Raw genomic sequence first — 18,889 nt, 5'->3', positions numbered from 1 at the left:
CCAAAATGGCTATTTTTTAATTCTATTTCTCAAACTAGCTACTATTTATTTACCAAAATTACTATTTTGACTTTGATGCAAAAAAAAAACCCCTCTGGTTTGATTTTTTTTTTTTTTAATAAGTGAACCGGGTTTTGAGGGTTTTAAATTTTTTTTTAAAATTTTTTTTTAAAATTTTTTTTTACTAAAAAGCAAGTAAAATTATGTTCTTTGGTTTATGTTTTAGATAAACCATTCCCTTATTCTCCTAATCCTACGAGATGTCAAGAGTTTGAGAAAATATAATACTCTTCCACCTAACTCTTTATCTTGCCTTTCCTATTTATTCGAACTGATTTGAAGACAAAAATCAATCCTAATTCATGTTAGGGCTGTTGGGTGATTTGACGAGTGAATGTATATATGTTTTACACTTACAAAACATGAGTATTAAGTTTGCTAAAGAGAAATAATAAAACATTTAAACATTAAAAATGAATGACATAAACAGGGCAATGAACGCAAAGAAAGGTAGAAAAAGAGATACCGTACGCAAATTCATACCGACCCCAACCACGATTAGTAAATGTTAGTCAGAGATTATATATATATATATATATAGAGGAAGGCTCTCGTGAGAACACTTCCTTACGGTGAGAACACTGTTAGGTTATGATTCATATGACAAAACATAAATCATGCGGAAAAAACCATAAAGCCAGGAAAGCATATTATTTACACATAATCATTTAGCATAGTTTAGATGCATACACTTTGTTGCGTGCCCTCCCTAGCTGCGCCCGAACCGAACAAGAACAAGTCTTTAGGACTCCAAGTGTCGTCCCTCCGTAGATAGTCCACAGCACGTCCGGATCCGCCTTAAGCTTGACCAACTAGGATCGCCCTTAAGGTACTTAGAATTTTCGGCTAATGTAGGCAATTGTATGACTGAATTTTTGCTCTCAAAAATCACTTTGAATACTTGAATACTCTATATAAATTATGAGCCCTTAACTCATATTTATAGACCATGGAATAAGTAATCGAATCCTACTAGGATACGAATTAATTAAATTAGAATCCTAGTAGAATTCTTATTTAATTAATTTATCTTTTAGGATTAGGAATTTTAATCATTAAACAAATCCTATATTCTTTAGGTTTCGTATGTGAACACAAACTCTACACGAGCATGACCCGCAAGCGTGTAGGCCATGCCCGCGCACAGCCCACACGGCCGCTCGGCCCACGCGAGCTACAAGCCCACGCGAGCTACAGCAATGCTCGCAGCCCATTGTTGCGCGCGCTGCCATGGCCTGCTGGGCCTGGCCTTGCGCTGGGCCTGGCGTGGCCTTGGCTGTTCATGTGGCGCGCTTGGCTTGCTGGGCGATGGACTGGCTTCGTGCTGGGCCCTCGTCCGGCAGGCCTCGTCCGATGCTTATTCGTACGATACGCTTCCGATTAAATTCCCGGTTCCGGAATTCATTTCTGATACGAACAATATTTAATATTTCCGATGCCGGAATTAATTTCCGTTTCGAACAAATATTTAATATTTCCGTTTCCGGAATTATTTTCCGATTCCGATAATATTTCCGATTCTGACAATATTTCCGTTTCCGGCAATATTTCCGATTCCGGCAATATTTCCATTTCCGATAATATTTTCCGATACGTACCATGTTTCCGTTTCCGGCAACATCTACGACTTGGATAATATTTATATTTCCGATACGATCCATATTTCCGTTTCCGGCAATATCATCGTTTTCGGAGTATTCATTTCTTGCCTGTGACGATCTCAGCTCCCACTGAAACCAAGATCCGTTGATTCCGAATATCCATAGATGGAGTATTTAATGCCATTAAATACTTGATCCGTTTACGTACTATTTGTGTGACCCTACGGGTTCAGTCAAGAGTAAGCTGTGGATTAATATCATTAATTCCACTTGAACTGAAGCGGCCTCTAGCTAGGCATTCAGCTCACTTGATCTCACTGAATTATTAACTTGTTAATTAATACTGAACCGCACTTATTAGACTTAACATAGAATGCATACTTGGACCAAGGGCATTATTTCCCACGCAACAACTCATGGTCTTCAATCCATGTTGCCATTTCAAAACACGATGCTCTTTAGCTCGTCCTTGTCAATGGTTAACTCCAAAGGGTCTTGCTTGATCCTTTGCCAGTGTTTATGCGTGTAGCATCAATATTTAGCATATCTTTATTTCCTTGAATCAAGAACTATTCCTATGTACCTTTTCAAGTACCATAAGTGTTCTTGATCTCAATCTAGTTGATCTTCACTTAGATCAATAGAGATTGGTATATGTTCGTCATGCCTAAAGTCATACGATACGTTTTTGGCGATCCTCATATTATATTATATACATGATAAATTATTTTGCAGAATAATTCCCAATTGAATTCTATTCATGTAATTTTAGCTCATTCAGTTACAGTAGATACTGAATCCAACTAAATTCTTTGACATATAATATAGGTGAAGAATCTCATTAGATTCTTTGATGTTTAACTTAGTAAATGTTTATACATAGTTCAAACATTCATTACTTAGATTTATTCATATGGATCGAATATCTCCAATGGAGTCTTTCGTGTTTGATTTAGTAAATGCCATTACTAAACAATATCATAAGATCTTTGTAAATAGATCTTAATACCCAGTATGTACTAAGTTTCGCCTTGGTCCATCATTGATGAATAATTTCAAACCTAAGTCATTAGCATTTGAATGTTATTTCACAATAGAGAGATATGTGTGATACACATAGGACCAAATAAGTTTTACGTACTCCCACTAAACTTCTTATATATCTATAAGAATCATGTATATTTTATGAAACTAAAATGCTTATTAGCTTCACTAAAATACAGTTCCAATTCCCAATTGCTTGCTTAAATCTGTACTTAGATTTCATAAGTTAGCATTCCTTTTCAAGCATTTATTTGGATCCACAAATCCTATGACATGCCATGTACATAGTTTTCTTCCAACATTTGATTGAGGAATACGTTTTGTCATCCAATTGTCATATGTACCAATATGCAATCATTGCTTGAGTTATAGACTTGAGCATTACGATTATGCATGAGGTTTCAACACAATCCATGCCATGAATTTGCTTGTAACCTTTAGCAACTAATCTAGCTTTGTGTGTGAACACAATTCCATGTTTGATGGTTTTTATCCTTAAAACAAACTTGCAACCAATAGGTGTGAAACTATTCTTGCAAATCAACAAAATTTCAATTTTGTCATCAAAACATTGGTTATGTTTTATGGCCTCTAACCATTTAAAACATTTGAGTCTATATATGGCCTCTAACCATTTTAGGGAATCTGGGTTTCGTCATAGCTTTCTTACAGGTCACAAACTCATTAATCTATATGATAATAGTTTGACTGCAAGTTGTAGGTTTCTTCACTATTTAATAGAAGAATTGCATAGTTTCAGTAACCTGAACTCCATGTTTCTTCACTATCAATAGAAGAATCTCATAGTTTCAGTGATTTGAACTCTATGCCTACTTGGGTGTAGAACATCAAACAATAGAATATCAATAGCCACTTGAAAGTCCTTTGAATATTCTGTTCTCCTTGAAGCACTTGTAAAGTCTTCTAAGAGATGTCTATTCTTTAAAGCCACTTCTAAAGTCCTTAAAGAATAAGTTCGGATTTTCTGAAGCACTTCGAAAAGCCTCCGGAATGTCCGTTTATGTTTGTTGTTCGCCTCGAAAACTTCCGAGGTCTATTTTCTCCCACTTGTCATTTTGGAAACGAATCTCCAAAAAGGACATTATTTCGAGCAAACAAACATTATGTTCTCAAAATTCGTGTTAGAAACAATACCCTTGTGTCTCATTTGAATAAATCACAATGAAACATATATCTATACTTGGGCCTTAGTTTGTTGAATAACAAACACTAAGCTCCCACTGAGTTTAGCAACTCTTTAGATATATATAATTGAAAAGATATCCTAAAATTACTTTTCAATAGCTTTGACGAATTTGGTTTAGTTTGGTGGTAGTTGAGCATTTTGTTTTAGAAATTATAGGAAAAGTCTTTATGATCATCATTGATCGAATCAAGTACTAATTGACTTCGATCATTCCAACTTAGATATGCCATACCTCATGGAGCTAGATTGTGAAATTACAACACACAATCATTGATGATCATTTTTGGTCTCAAGTAATCATTAACATGATCTATCCTAGATCTTTATGATTTCTTGCCAAGTGGATTTTATACTTCTGAATCTTTGAACTAGCCAAACAGATTCAACTTATATCACATTTGAGTAAATAAACCTATATTCACTCAAATCCATGTGAAATAATAAAGTCATAAAATCTTTCTTTAGCTTTGAACTATATTGTCTAGGCGTTCTAACAATAGTTCATATCTTTTGTCACTTTCAACAAGTAAGACTAGCTTGTCTTGAATTGATCTAGAAATCAATCAACTTTCAAAAGTCCATCAAAATAGAGCTTATGAATGTTAACTTGTTGATATGGTCTAAGCAACAATGCTAAAGGTTAGTGGAACTCAAATCAAGAGATTGATTTGAACCTAGTAAAGTTCTTATTGTTAAAGAGTTGTTTGTTTTAATCAAGCATATTGACTCAACCCGTAAATGACCATTTCATTCAAATAAACATTTTTTTTTGTTTTTCTTGAATGTGAGTCTTTCTGTGTTTGAAGCAGAAATTTAGGTATGCTGATTATGGAACAAAATAGCCATTAAGTTCCAGCCTTTGAAAGGACTTAAAACAAACTAGATGACCCTACAACTAATGTAGCATTGCCATGCTTCATTTCCCACTTGTAGGTCATTAGTGTATCCTAGCTTCCATTGTTTGAGTTATTACCGAAGTAAGAACCTCAAGCGGTATATGATACCAAGGAAGTTTGATTGCTAGGTCACTGTTCTTTAAACATTTACTTTTAGGTAGAAACGGAATTATAAATTCCTTTCATTTGTTCCTTTGTTTTCCTGTTTCTTGTACCCTTTCTTATAGTCTTAAGAATTGAATTCTTTAGTGTTGACTTTTATACTTTGTTAGACATGTCCAATGTCACCAACAAGGTTCTTTACCATTTTAGTTTATGTTGAATATTTTGTTTCAACTAGATGATCTTACCAGAAGCTTCTAAAGTTCTCTAAGTATCGATCTATTAGAATGTCTAGGGACTAGACTCATTCGAGAATTAAATGGAAAAAAGATTTTAGGTTGTTAACCATTGGTAAAGCTGAGCATTTAAACTCAATGCTTTATGATCTCAAAACTACATTGTATTTTGAATTCACAAGCACCAATCGGTTCGCCATTCGACTTTGATACTCGAAAACTGTTAGGTTATGATACATATGACAATTCATAAATCATGCGGAAAAACCATAAAGCCAGGAAAACATATTATTTACACATAATCATTTAGCATAGTTTAGATGCATACTCTTTGTTGCGTGCCCTCCCTAGCTGCGCCCGAACCGAACAAGAACAAGTCTTTAGGACTCCAAGTGTCGTCCCTCCGTAGATAGTCCACAGCACGTCCGGATCCGCCTTAAGATTGACCAACTAGAATCGCCCTTAAGGTACTTAGAATTTTCGGCACTTTATAGGCAATTGTATGACTGAATTTTGCTCTCAAAAACTCACTTTGAATACTTGAATGCTCGATGTAAATATGTGACCCTAGGCACCTATTTATAGAGTTATGGAAAAGGATTTGGAATCCTATTAGGATACTAATTTATTTAATTATAATCCTACTAGGACTCTAATTAAATAAACTAAATCTTTTAGGATTAGATTTAATCATATGACAAACCCCGGTAGCTTTAGGATTCGAGTAGCACACAAACACACACGCACGCACAGCAGCCCACGAGGGGCGCCATGCGCGCGCGCAGCCCGCGAGCTCGCAGCCCACTACCGCAAGCCCACACGCTGCCGTAGCCTTGGCGCGCGCTGGGCCTGCCTTGCGGTGTGCCTGGCGCAGCCTTGGCTGGTGCGTTTGTGGCGCGCTGGCTTGCTGGGCGATGGCCCGGCTTCGTGCTGGGCCTTCGTCTGGCAGGCCTCGTCCGATGCTAATTCGTACGATACGCTTCCGATTAATTTCCCGATTCCGGAATTCATTTCCGATACGAACAATATTCAATATTTCCGATTCCGGAATCAATTTCCGTTTCGAACAAATATTTAATATTTCCGTTTCCGGAATTATTTTCCGATTCCGATAATATTTCCAATTCTGACAATATTTCCGTTTCCGGCAATATTTCCGATTCCGGCAATATTTCCATTTCCGATAATATTTTCCAATACGTACCATGTTTTCGTTTCCGGCAACATCTACGACTTGGATAATATTTATATTTCCGATACGATCCATATTTCCGTTTCCGGCAATATCATCGTTTCCGGAGTATTCATTTCTTGCCTGTGACGATCTCAGCTCCCACTAAAACCAAGATCCGTCGATTCCGAATATCCATAGATGGAGTATTTAATGCCATTAAATACTTGATCCGTTTACGTACTATTTGTGTGACCCTACGGGTTCAGTCAAGAGTAAGCTGTGGATTAATATCATTAATTCCACTTGAACTGAAGCGGCCTCTAGCTAGGCATTCAGCTCACTTGATCTCACTGAATTATTAACTTGTTAATTAATACTGAACCGCATTTATTAGACTTAACATTGAATGCATACTTGGACCAAGGGCATTATTTCCTTCAGTCTCCCACTTGTCCTTAGGGACAAGTGTGCATTTCCTAATTCCTTTGTCGCTCGATGCTTGCTCTTGAACATAAGGTAAGAGTTGTCATCCTTATTATGTCCAGAGGTGTTTCTCGGTTTCAGAGTTCAACTGATCAAATAAACAGATAATCATAGCCTATGATTCATCCGAGCACGGCCATGCATTTCACAGTTTCTAGCTCTCCGAGTGGCCTTGTACAACTTTTAAGCATCTCATCCCGATTTATGGGAGGACAATCCCAATCTTGCGATCTTGAGATTAGACTTCGTTTGATAGGTGATTACCTGAGCGTTGCCTTTATAGCCTCCTTTTACGGTGCGACGGTTGGTCAACGTCAAAGCAACCAGTTCTCAAACAAGTAATCTCAAATCACTCAGGTATTGAGGATTTAGTGTCTAATAATTTTAATGAAATTTACTTATGACAGATTTTCATCTCTTACAGTAAAGTTTCATAGGTCTTGTCCGATACTAGTCTTCCCAAAGTAAGTATCTATGCAAATGATTATGACATTGCCATGTCCACATAGTTCAAGAAACAGAACTACTAGTCATCTTGCATTCTAGTCGTCTAACGTTTTCTATGCGTCCAATTTTATAGAAAACTCCGACTAGGGACCATTTTCAACCTTTGACATTCAAGTTCACTTGATAGACATTTCTTAGTCACAGGACTGGTCCTGACAGTCTATCTTGAATATATCGTCAAATTGAAGGGACTCATCATTTAATAAACCACAAATTAAATGGAAAAATGAATTCTTTTCATTTATTGTGAATGATTAACCAATAATGTTTTACAAAGATTTAAACTCTAAAACTTTAAAACATTAAACAGGGTCATCAAAGCCATTCTCCAATATGCTTGATTCCCATAGCTGCAGTGTGCGAGTTGTGCTTCGCCTGCGGCAGAGGTTTAGTCAATGGATCTGATATGTTGTCATCAGTTCCAATCTTGTTTATCTCGACTTCTTTTCTTTCAACGAACTCTCGTAGAAGGTGAAATCTACGAAGTACATGCTTGACTCTCTGGTGGTGTCTAGGCTCTTTTGCCTGTGCAATAGCTCCGTTATTATCACAATACAGGGCTATTGGTCCTTTAATGGAGGGGACTACACCAAGTTCACCTATGAACTTCCTTAGCCATATAGCTTCCTTTGCTGCTTCATGTGCAGCAATGTACTCCGCTTCAGTTGTAGAATCCGCAATGGTGCTTTGCTTAGCACTTTTCCAGCTTACTGCTCCTCCGTTTAGGCAGAAGACAAACCCAGACTGTGATCTGAAATCATCTTTGTCGGTTTGGAAACTTGCGTCCGTATAGCCTTTAACAATTAATTCATCATCTCCACCATAGACCAGGAAGTCATCTTTGTGCCTTTTCAGGTACTTCAGAATATTCTTGGCAGCAGTCCAATGCGCCTCTCCTGGGTCTGACTGGTATCTGCTCGTAGCACTGAGTGCGTACGCAACATCCGGGCGTGTACATATCATAGCATACATTATTGAACCAATCAATGATGCATATGGAATCCCATTCATTCGTCTACGCTCATCAAGTGTTTTTGGGCACTGAGTCTTGCTTAGAGTCATTCCATGAGACATGGGTAGGTAGCCTCGCTTGGAGTCCGCCATTTTGAACCTATCAAGCACCTTATTGATATAAGTGCTTTGACTAAGTCCAATCATCCTTTTAGATCTATCTCTGTAAATCTTGATGCCCAATATGTACTGTGCTTCTCCTAGATCTTTCATCGAAAAACATTTCCCAAGCCAAATCTTGATAGAGTTCAACATAGGAATGTCATTTCCGATAAGTAATATGTCCACGAGGGGCGCCATGCGCGCGCGCAGCCCGCGAGCTCGCAGCCCACTACCGCAAGCCCACACGCTGCCGTAGCCTTGGCGCGCGCTGGGCCTGCCTTGCGGTGTGCCTGGCGCAGCCTTGGCTGGTGCGTTTGTGGCGCGCTGGCTTGCTGGGCGATGGCCCGGCTTCGTGCTGGGCCTTCGTCTGGCAGGCCTCGTCCGATGCTAATTCGTACGATACGCTTCCGATTAATTTCCCGATTCCGGAATTCATTTCCGATACGAACAATATTCAATATTTCCGATTCCGGAATCAATTTCCGTTTCGAACAAATATTTAATATTTCCGTTTCCGGAATTATTTTCCGATTCCGATAATATTTCCAATTCTGACAATATTTCCGTTTCCGGCAATATTTCCGATTCCGGCAATATTTCCATTTCCGATAATATTTTCCAATACGTACCATGTTTTCGTTTCCGGCAACATCTACGACTTGGATAACATTTATATTTCCGATACGATCCATATTTCCGTTTCCGGCAATATCATCGTTTCCGGAGTATTCATTTCTTGCCTGTGACGATCTCAACTCCCACTGAAACCAAGATCCGTCGATTCCGAATATCCATAGATGGAGTATTTAATGCCAATAAATACTTGATCCGTTTACGTACTATTTGTGTGACCCTACGGGTTCAGTCAAGAGTAAGCTGTGGATTAATATCATTAATTCCACTTGAACTGAAGCGGCCCCTAGCTAGGCATTCAGCTCACTTTATCTCACTGAATTATTAACTTGTTTATTAATACTGAACCGCATTTATTAGACTTAACATTGAATGCATACTTGGACCAAGGGCATTATTTCCTTCAGTCTCCCACTTGTCCTTAGGGACAAGTGTGCATTTCCTAATTCCTTTGTCGCTCGATGCTTGCTCTTGAACATAAGGTAAGAGTTGTCATCCTTATTATGTCCAGAGGTGTTCCTCGGTTTCAGAGTTCAACTGATCAAATAAACAGATAATCATAGCCTATGATTCATCCGAGCACGGCCATGCATTTCACAGTTTCTAGCTCTCCGAGTGGCCTTGTACAACTTTTAAGCATCTCATCCCGATTTATGGAAGGACAATCCCAATCTTGCGATCTTGAGATTAGACTTCGTTTGATAGGTGATTACCTGAGCGTTGCCTTTATAGCCTCCTTTTACGGTGCGACGGTTGGTCAACGTCAAAGCAACCAGTTCTCAAACAAGTAATCTCAAATCACTTAGGTATTGAGGATTTAGTGTCTAATAATTTTAATGAAATTTACTTATGACAGATTTTCATCTCTTACAGTAAAGTTTCATAGGTCTTGTCCGATACTAGTCTTCCCAAAGTAAGTATCTATGCAAATGATTATGACATTGCCATGTCCACATAGTTCAAGAAACAGAACTACTAGTCATCTTGCATTCTAGTCGTCTAACGTTTTCTATGCGTCCAATTTTATAGAAAACTCCGACTAGGGACCATTTTCAACCTTTGACATTCAAGTTCACTTGATAGACATTTCTTAGTCACAGGACTGGTCCTGACAGTCTATCTTGAATATATCGTCAAATTGAAGGGACTCATCATTTAATAAACCACAAATTAAATGGAAAAATGAATTCTTTTCATTTATTGTGAATGATTAACCAATAATGTTTTACAAAGATTTAAACTCTAAAACTTTAAAACATTAAACAGGGTCATCAAAGCCATTCTCCAATATGCTTGATTCCCATAGCTGCAATGTGCGAGTTGTGCTTCGCCTGCGGCAGAGGTTTAGTCAATAAATCTGATATGTTGTCATCAGTTCCAATTTTGCTTATCTCGACTTCTTTTCTTTCAACGAACTCTCGTAGAAGGTGAAATCTACGAAGTACATGCTTGACTCTCTGGTGGTGTCTAGGCTCCTTTGCCTGTGCAATAGCTCCGTTATTATCACAATATAGGGCTATTGGTCCTTTAATGGAGGGGACTACACCAAGTTCACCTATGAACTTCCTTAGCCATATAGCTTCCTTTGCTGCTTCATGTGCAGCAATGTACTCCGCTTCAGTTGTAGAATCCGCAATGGTGCTTTGCTTAGCACTTTTCCAGCTTACTGCTCCTCCGTTGAGGCAGAAGACAAAACCAGACTGTGATCTGAAATCATCTTTGTCGGTTTGGAAACTTGCGTCCGTATAGCCTTTAACAATTAATTCATCATCTCCACCATAGACCAGGAAGTCATCTTTGTGCCTTTTCAGGTACTTCAGAATATTCTTGGCAGCAGTCCAATGCGCCTCTCCTGGGTCTGACTGGTATCTGCTCGTAGCACTGAGTGCGTACGCAACATCCGGGCGTGTACATATCATAGCATACATTATTGAACCAATCAATGATGCATATGGAATCCCATTCATTCGTCTACGCTCATCAAGTGTTTTTGGGCACTGAGTCTTGCTTAGAGTCATTCCATGAGACATGGGTAGGTAGCCTCGCTTGGAGTCCTCCATTTTGAACCTATCAAGCACCTTATTGATATAAGTGCTTTGACTAAGTCCAATCATCCTTTTAGATCTATCTCTGTAAATCTTGATGCCCAATATGTACTGTGCTTCTCCTAGATCTTTCATCGAAAAACATTTCCCAAGCCAAATCTTGACAGAGTTCAACATAGGAATGTCATTTCTGATAAGTAATATGTCGTCGACATATAATACTAGGAAAGCAATTTTGCTCCCACTGACCTTCTTGTATACACAAGATTCGTCTGCGTTCTTGATGAAACCAAAGTCACTGACTGCTTCATCAAAACGTATATTCCAGCTCCTGGATGCCTGCTTCAATCCGTAGATTGACTTCTTTAGCTTGCATACCTTTTTAGCATTCTTTGGATCCTCAAAACCTTCAGGCTGTGTCATAAACACAGTTTCTGTTAAAACGCCGTTTAAGAAAGCAGTTTTGACATCCATCTGCCATATTTCGTAATCGTAATATGCAGCGATTGCTAACATTATCCGAATAGACTTTAGCATTGCAACTGGTGAAAAGGTTTCATCGTAATCCACACCGTGGACTTGCTTGTAACCTTTTGCAACCAATCTAGCTTTGAAAACTTCAAGTTTCCCATCTTTGTCCTTTTTCAGTTTGAAAACCCATTTGCTTCCAATGGCTTGGTAGCCATCTGGCAAATCGACCAAATCCCATACTTGGTTTTCAGACATGGAGTCTAATTCAGATTGCATGGCTTCTTGCCATTGCTTGGAGCTAGGGCTCGTCATAGCTTGTTTGTAAGTCGCAGGTTCATCACTTTCAAGTAATAGAACGTCATAGCTCTCGTTCGTCAAAATACCTAAGTACCTTTCCGGTTGAGATCTATATCTTTGCGATCTACGCGGGGTAACATTTCTAGTTTGACCATGATTCTCACCAGATTCTTCTAAAGATCTCTGAGTTTCATCCTGAATGTCATCTTGAGCATTCTCTAGAGTTTGTTGTTCGACTCGAATTTCTTCGAGGTCTACTTTTCTCCCACTTGTCATTTTGGAAATGTGATCTTTCTCCAAAAAGACACCATCTCGAGCAACAAATACCTTGTTCTCAGATGTATTGTAGAAGTAATACCCCTTTGTTTCCTTTGGATAGCCCACAAGGATACATTTGTCAGATTTTGGATGAAGTTTGTCTGAAATCAATCGTTTGACGTATACTTCACATCCCCAAATCTTCAGAAAAGACACATTTGGAGGCTTTCCAAACCATAATTCATATGGAGTCTTTTCGACAGCTTTAGACGGAGCTCTATTTATAGTGAGTGCAGCTGTATTTAGTGCATGTCCCCAAAATTCTAATGGAAGTTTGGCATGACCCATTATTGACCTGACCATGTCTAGCAAGGTTCTGTTCCTCCGTTCCGACACACCGTTCCATTGTGGTGTTCCAGGAGGAGTCAATTCTGATAGAATTCCACATTCTTTCAGATGGTCATCAAATTCATAGCTCAGATATTCACCGCCTCTATCAGACCGCAGTGCCTTAATCTTCTTGCCTAATTGATTCTCTACTTCACTCTGAAATTCCTTGAATTTGTCAAAGGATTCAGACTTATGCTTCATTAGGTAGACATAACCATATCTACTGAAGTCATCAGTGAAAGTGATAAAGTAGCTGAAACCACCTCTAGCATTTGTACTCATTGGTCCACATACATCTGTATGGATTAAACCCAATAGTTCATTTGCTCTTTCTCCAACTTTAGAGAAAGGTTGCTTTGTCATTTTGCCAAGTAAACATGATTCGCATTTACCATAATCCTCTAAGTCAAATGGTTCCAGAATTCCTTCCTTTTGAAGTCTTTCTAAGCGTTTCAAGTTTATATGGCCTAATCGACAATGCCACAGATAGGTGAGATCTGAATCATCCTTTTTGGCCCTTTTGGTATTTATGTTATATACTTGTTTGTCGTGATCTAATAAATAAAGTCCATTGACTAATCTAGCAGATCCATAAAACATCTCTTTAAAATAAAACGAACAACTATTGTCTTTTATTAAAAAGGAAAATCCCTTAGCATCTAAGCAAGAAACTGAAATGATGTTTTTAGTAAGACTTGGAACATGGAAACATTCTTCCAGTTCCAAAACTAGCCCGGAGGGCAACGACAAATAGTAAGTTCCTGCAGCTAATGTAGCAATCCGTGCTCCATTTCCCACTCGTAGGTCGACTTCACCCTTGCTTAACTTTCTACTTCTTCTTAGTCCCTGTGGATTGGAACATAAGTGTGAGCCACAACTTGTATCTAATACCCAAGAAGTTGAATTAGCAAGTATACAGTCTATAACGAAAATACCTGAAGATGGAACGACTGTTCCGTTCTTCTGATCTTCCTTTAGCTTCAAGCAATCTCTCTTCCAATGCCCCTTCTTCTTGCAGTAGAAGCATTCGGATTCAGAAGTGGGTTGACTGACCTTCCTCTTTACATATTTGGCGCCAGTTTGCTTAGTTGGGCTGGCCTTGTTGCCACCTTTCTTAGCATTCCTCTTCTTTCCAGATTTCTTGAACTTGCCCCCACGCACCATAAGCACATCCTGCTTATCACTTTTGAGCGTCTTTTCAGCGGTCTTCAGCATACCGTGAAGCTCAATGAGCGTTTTGTCCAGACTATTCATACTGTAGTTCAGTTTGAACTGATCATACCCGCTATGAAGAGAATGGAGGATGGTGTCTATAGCCATTTCTTGAGAAAATTGCTGATCCAGCCGACTCATATTCTCAATGAGTCCAATCATTTTGAGAACATGTGGACTTACGGGCTCGCCTTTCTTAAGCTTGGTCTCAAGAATTTGCCTATGAGTCTCGAATATTTCGACTCGAGCCAGATCTTGGAACATGTTCTTCAACTCACTGATGATTGTGAAAGCATCTGAGTTGATGAACGTTTTCTGCAGATCCGCACTCATGGTGGCGAGCATTAGACATTTCACATCCTTGTTGGCATCAATCCAACGATTGAGGGCTGCCTGAGTGACCCCGTCGCCTGCGGCTTCGGGCATCGCCTCTTCTAGGACATACTCCTTTTCTTCCTGCATAAGAACTATTTGCAAGTTCCTTTGCCAGTCAAGGAAGTTTTTCCCGTTCAACTTCTCCTTTTCGAGAATTGATCGAATGTTGAATGAATTGTTGTTTTCCATATTTAAAACTACAATTGAAAAGAATAAACAAATAAATAACCATTCACAGTTTCTCTTAATAAACTTAAATTCTAGCATACATGCATAATTCAATGTTTATTAAGCATTTTATTCAAGTTATGTGTTCCGGCAGGTGTGAATAAAATGATTCCAAGATCCTAAAATCATTGAAGAACTAAGCACAGTTTGTCGACTTAATCCTAAAACATCTTAGGTAAGCAAAAGCCTTTTGCTAATAGTCTAGAAACTATTCTTGGTTGATAGGTACGTCTAAGAACTTATTAGGTAAACCTATCGATTTTTCCACGACATAAAAGGACTCCTTACTTATATCGTTGAGTTTCACCAAAACTAACATGTACTCACAATTATTTGTGTACCTTGCCCCTTTAGGACCAATAAGTAACACCTCGCTGAGCGAAAACTATTACTAGATTGATGTAAAGGATATCCAAGCAAGTGTATATTTTGGCATGGCACCTTTTAACTCAATTTTTAAGTTTGGAACTTAAGGCTCTTACTATGTTGGTTAGATTTTAAGTGAACTAAAATCCTTAATCATGCAACATAATCAAGCTTTTGATCTCATGCATTTTAAGACATATTTAAAAGCAATAAATAACTTAAAACATGCATAAGATAAATGTGATCTAGTATGGCCCGACTTCATCTTGAAGCTTTAACTTCAAAGTCCGTCTTGAAAATCTCCGTGGGAGGCACCATTTTCTTCAAATAGGATAAGCTATAATTAAAACTAATTACAACTATTTGATGGTACGCAGACCATATTTGAATTGAAAAACAACTTTGGTACTTTAGACCAATTACATTCAAATTAATGGTACGCAGACCATATTTTCTATCCTATTTGGGCCATACTAGTCACTTCATAACCTGCAAAACAGTACAAATACAATATATACCATTCACCCATTCATTATCATGAATGGCCCACATAGCTGGTTAGTAAAACACATTATCCATCACATAAACATTTGCAGCAATTAATCAAGGGCACCAATAATCTACAAATTATTCAGTCCTTATTAATTCTAATCAAGTTGTTTTAACCTTAAGGATTTGTAGACCTAATCAAGAGTATATGACTAAAAGGGCTCCCACTTAAACCAATAAATTCATATGCTTTACTAATTTTAAACATAAAAATGTATTTTCTAGTCTAACCGGAAACATACAAATTTAATTAAAATTTAAAGCTCATATAAATTTATAATTGAATCCAAAAATTTAATTTAATTTCAGTCGTATTTAAATTAATTCATGATTTTAATTTTAGTAAAATAATTAGAATAAATAAAATTTATTATAATTACAATATTCAAAATTAAAATCCAAGAAAATAATTTAAATTATTAATTTTAAAATTAATTAAAATTACGTAAACTGAAAATTTTAAATTAAAATTTCAAAACGATCTAATCGTAACGCAACAACCCCACGCAACGCATAGCCATGGGCCACACGCACACAGCCATCGCTGGCCATGTGCGCGCAGCCCATGCGCTGCGTCGCATCGCTGCTGCTCACCATCGCAAGGCATCAATCGAACACGCGAGCTGGTGCTCGCTGCGCGCGCCAGCGCTCGATGCACGCGAGCCATCGCTCGCTGCGCGCCCTAGCGCTCGATTCATGTGAGCCATCGCTCGCTGCGCTCGCTTGCCAGCGCTCGATCCAAGCGAGCCATCGCTCGCTGTGCGCTTGCCTTTCTCACACGCGAGCTTGCGCTCATCGCACGAGGCAGTGGCATGCGAGCTAGCTGGCGCTCGCTGCACGCGAGCGATCGATGCTGGGCGTAGCGCTCGTGGCACGCGAGCTTGCGCTCGCTGCGCGCGAGGCTCCGCACGCTTGCGCGAGGCAGTGCGCGCTGTGGCGCAGCTCGCTTGCTGCCCACACGCGACTGCTCGTGCCTTGCTTTCGCCCTTGCCCATGCGCCCATTGCACACAGCCCACGACACAAGGCAGGGCTGCTGCCTTGTGCTCGTGCACCATGCCCTTGCTCGCTGCATTCGTACCGCATGGGCGACGAGCTCCCTTGCTCGTCGTCGCATGCCCGCACTATACAACACCCCTTAAGGGTAACACGCAGCGTCCATTGCTTTGTGCGTGCAAGTTATATGAGCGAATCGCATAAAAATTTAAAATTTATATTCAAAATTAATGACAAATTAATAAATAATATTAATTTCATAATTTTAGGGCGAAAAAATCGAAAATTTATTATTTAATTGATTTCCGATTAACATGGATTCAAGTCTAGGTCATAAAAATTTAAAATTTAACATAAATTTACAATTTTTATGGTGGTTTTTAATCATAGGTTTCTAATTAAATTATAACTAATTATGAAAATCAAATTAATTCTAAATTATTCCAATTTTCAACAAATTAATCATAATTACAAATTAGATTGCATAATTAACAAGGCTAGGCATTCAAACTTGTTAAACATATACAGTAGGTCAATCAAAAATTCAAGATTTATCAACAAGAATCGCAAATATTTAATTTAACATCTTAAATTTACGAAATTTTGCATTCGAAAAACTAAAACCTCCGAAAACTCATAGTTAGGCTTCGAATTTGAGAATTCCGGGTTCGGCCGAAAAATATTAATTTTGTCAAAATTTTAGAATGCCTTTTACATGCGGAATTGACACAAAAATCACTCGATTTGGATGAGTAACGAAGAAACTGCCGAAAAACTGCGTACGTATAATTAAATAAACGCAATTTGCAATTAATTAACAATTACGAAAATTAATCACCCCTTTTAATTCTTGCAAATTTGTAATATTTAACCATGTTCATGCAATTTAGATTATGAAAATAATAAGAGGCTCGTGATACCACTGTTAGGTTATGATTCATATGACAAAACATAAATCATGCGGAAAAAACCATAAAGCCAGGAAAGCATATTATTTACACATAATCATTTTGCATAGTTTAGATGCATACACTTTGTTGCGTGCCCTCCCTAGCTGCGCCCGAACCGAACAAGAACAAGTCTTTAGGACTCCAAGTGTCGTCCCTCCGTAGATAGTCCACAGCACGTCCGGATCCGCCTTAAGCTTGACCAACTAGGATCGCCCTTAAGGTACTTAGAATTTTCGGCTAATGTAGGCAATTGTATGACTGAATTTTTGCTCTCAAAAATCACTTTGAATACTTGAATACTCTATATAAATTATGAGCCCTTAACTCATATTTATAGACCATGGAATAAGTAATAGAATCCTACTAGGATACGAATTAATTAAATTAGAATCCTAGTAGAATTCTTATTTAATTAATTTATCTTTTAGGATTATGAATTTTAATCATTAAACAAATCCTATACTCTTTAGGTTTCGTATGTGAACACAAACTCTACACGAGCATGACCCGCAAGCGTGTAGGCCATGCCCGCGCACAGCCCACACGGCCGCTCGGCCCACGCGAGCTACAAGCCCACGCGAGCTGCAGCAATGCTCGCAGTCCATTGCTTCGGGCGCTGCGCGCGCTGCTATGGCCTGCTGGGCCTGGCCTTGCGCTGGGCCTGGCGTGGCCTTGGCTGTTCGTGTGGCGCGCTTGGCTTGCTGGGCGATGGCCTAGCTTCGTGCTGGGCCCTCGTCCGGCAGGCCTCGTCCGATGCTTATTCGTACGATACGCTTCCGATTAAATTCCCGGTTCCGGAATTCATTTCCGATACGAACAATATTTAATATTTCCGATTCCGGAATTAATTTCCGTTTCGAACAAATATTTAATATTTCCGTTTCCGGAATTATTTTCCGATTCCGATAATATTTCCGATTCTGACAATATTTCCGTTTCCGGCAATATTTCCGATTCCGGCAATATTTCCATTTCCGATAATATTTTCCGATACGTACCATGTTTCCGTTTCCGGCAACATCTACGACTTGGATAATATTTATATTTCCGATACGATCCATATTTCCGTTTCCGGCAATATCATCGTTTCCGGAGTATTCATTTCTTGCCTGTGACGATCTCAGCTCCCACTGAAACCAAGATCCGTTGATTCCGAATATCCATAGATGGAGTATTTAATGCCATTAAATACTTGATCCGTTTACGTACTATTTGTGTGACCCTACGGGTTCAGTCAAGAGTAAGCTGTGGATTAATATCATTAATTCCACTTGAACTGAAGCGGCCTCTAGCTAGGCATTCAGCTCACTTGATCTCACTGAATTATTAACTTGTTAATTAATACTGAACCGCACTTATTAGACTTAACATAGAATGCATACTTGGACCAAGGGCATTATTTCCTTCAAACACTTTCTATAATGGCATTTTCGTAATTATATTTAACAAATACCCCCAAAAAAAATTTTTCACGACATTTTGTTTTTCATTTCAGGATCAGATTCCTCTCTCTCTCTCTCTCCACCTCCCTCGCCACCAACACTCGCCGGACGCTTCTCACCGGTCAATTCTCGCCTCTCGCCACCGATAATCGCCTCTCTCCGCCGCCGCCGCTCGTTTCAGGCTGCCGCCGGGCGCAGGATTTCAATCGCAATTTCAATCGGTAAATTCGAACCAGAAATCTATCAATTTCACCGA

The sequence above is a fragment of the Spinacia oleracea genome, chromosome 4, assembly GCF_020520425.1.
Source record: "Spinacia oleracea cultivar Varoflay chromosome 4, BTI_SOV_V1, whole genome shotgun sequence".
In the NCBI taxonomy this organism is placed as follows: domain Eukaryota; kingdom Viridiplantae; phylum Streptophyta; class Magnoliopsida; order Caryophyllales; family Amaranthaceae; genus Spinacia; species Spinacia oleracea.
Note: the sequence above shows the minus strand (reverse complement) of the source record.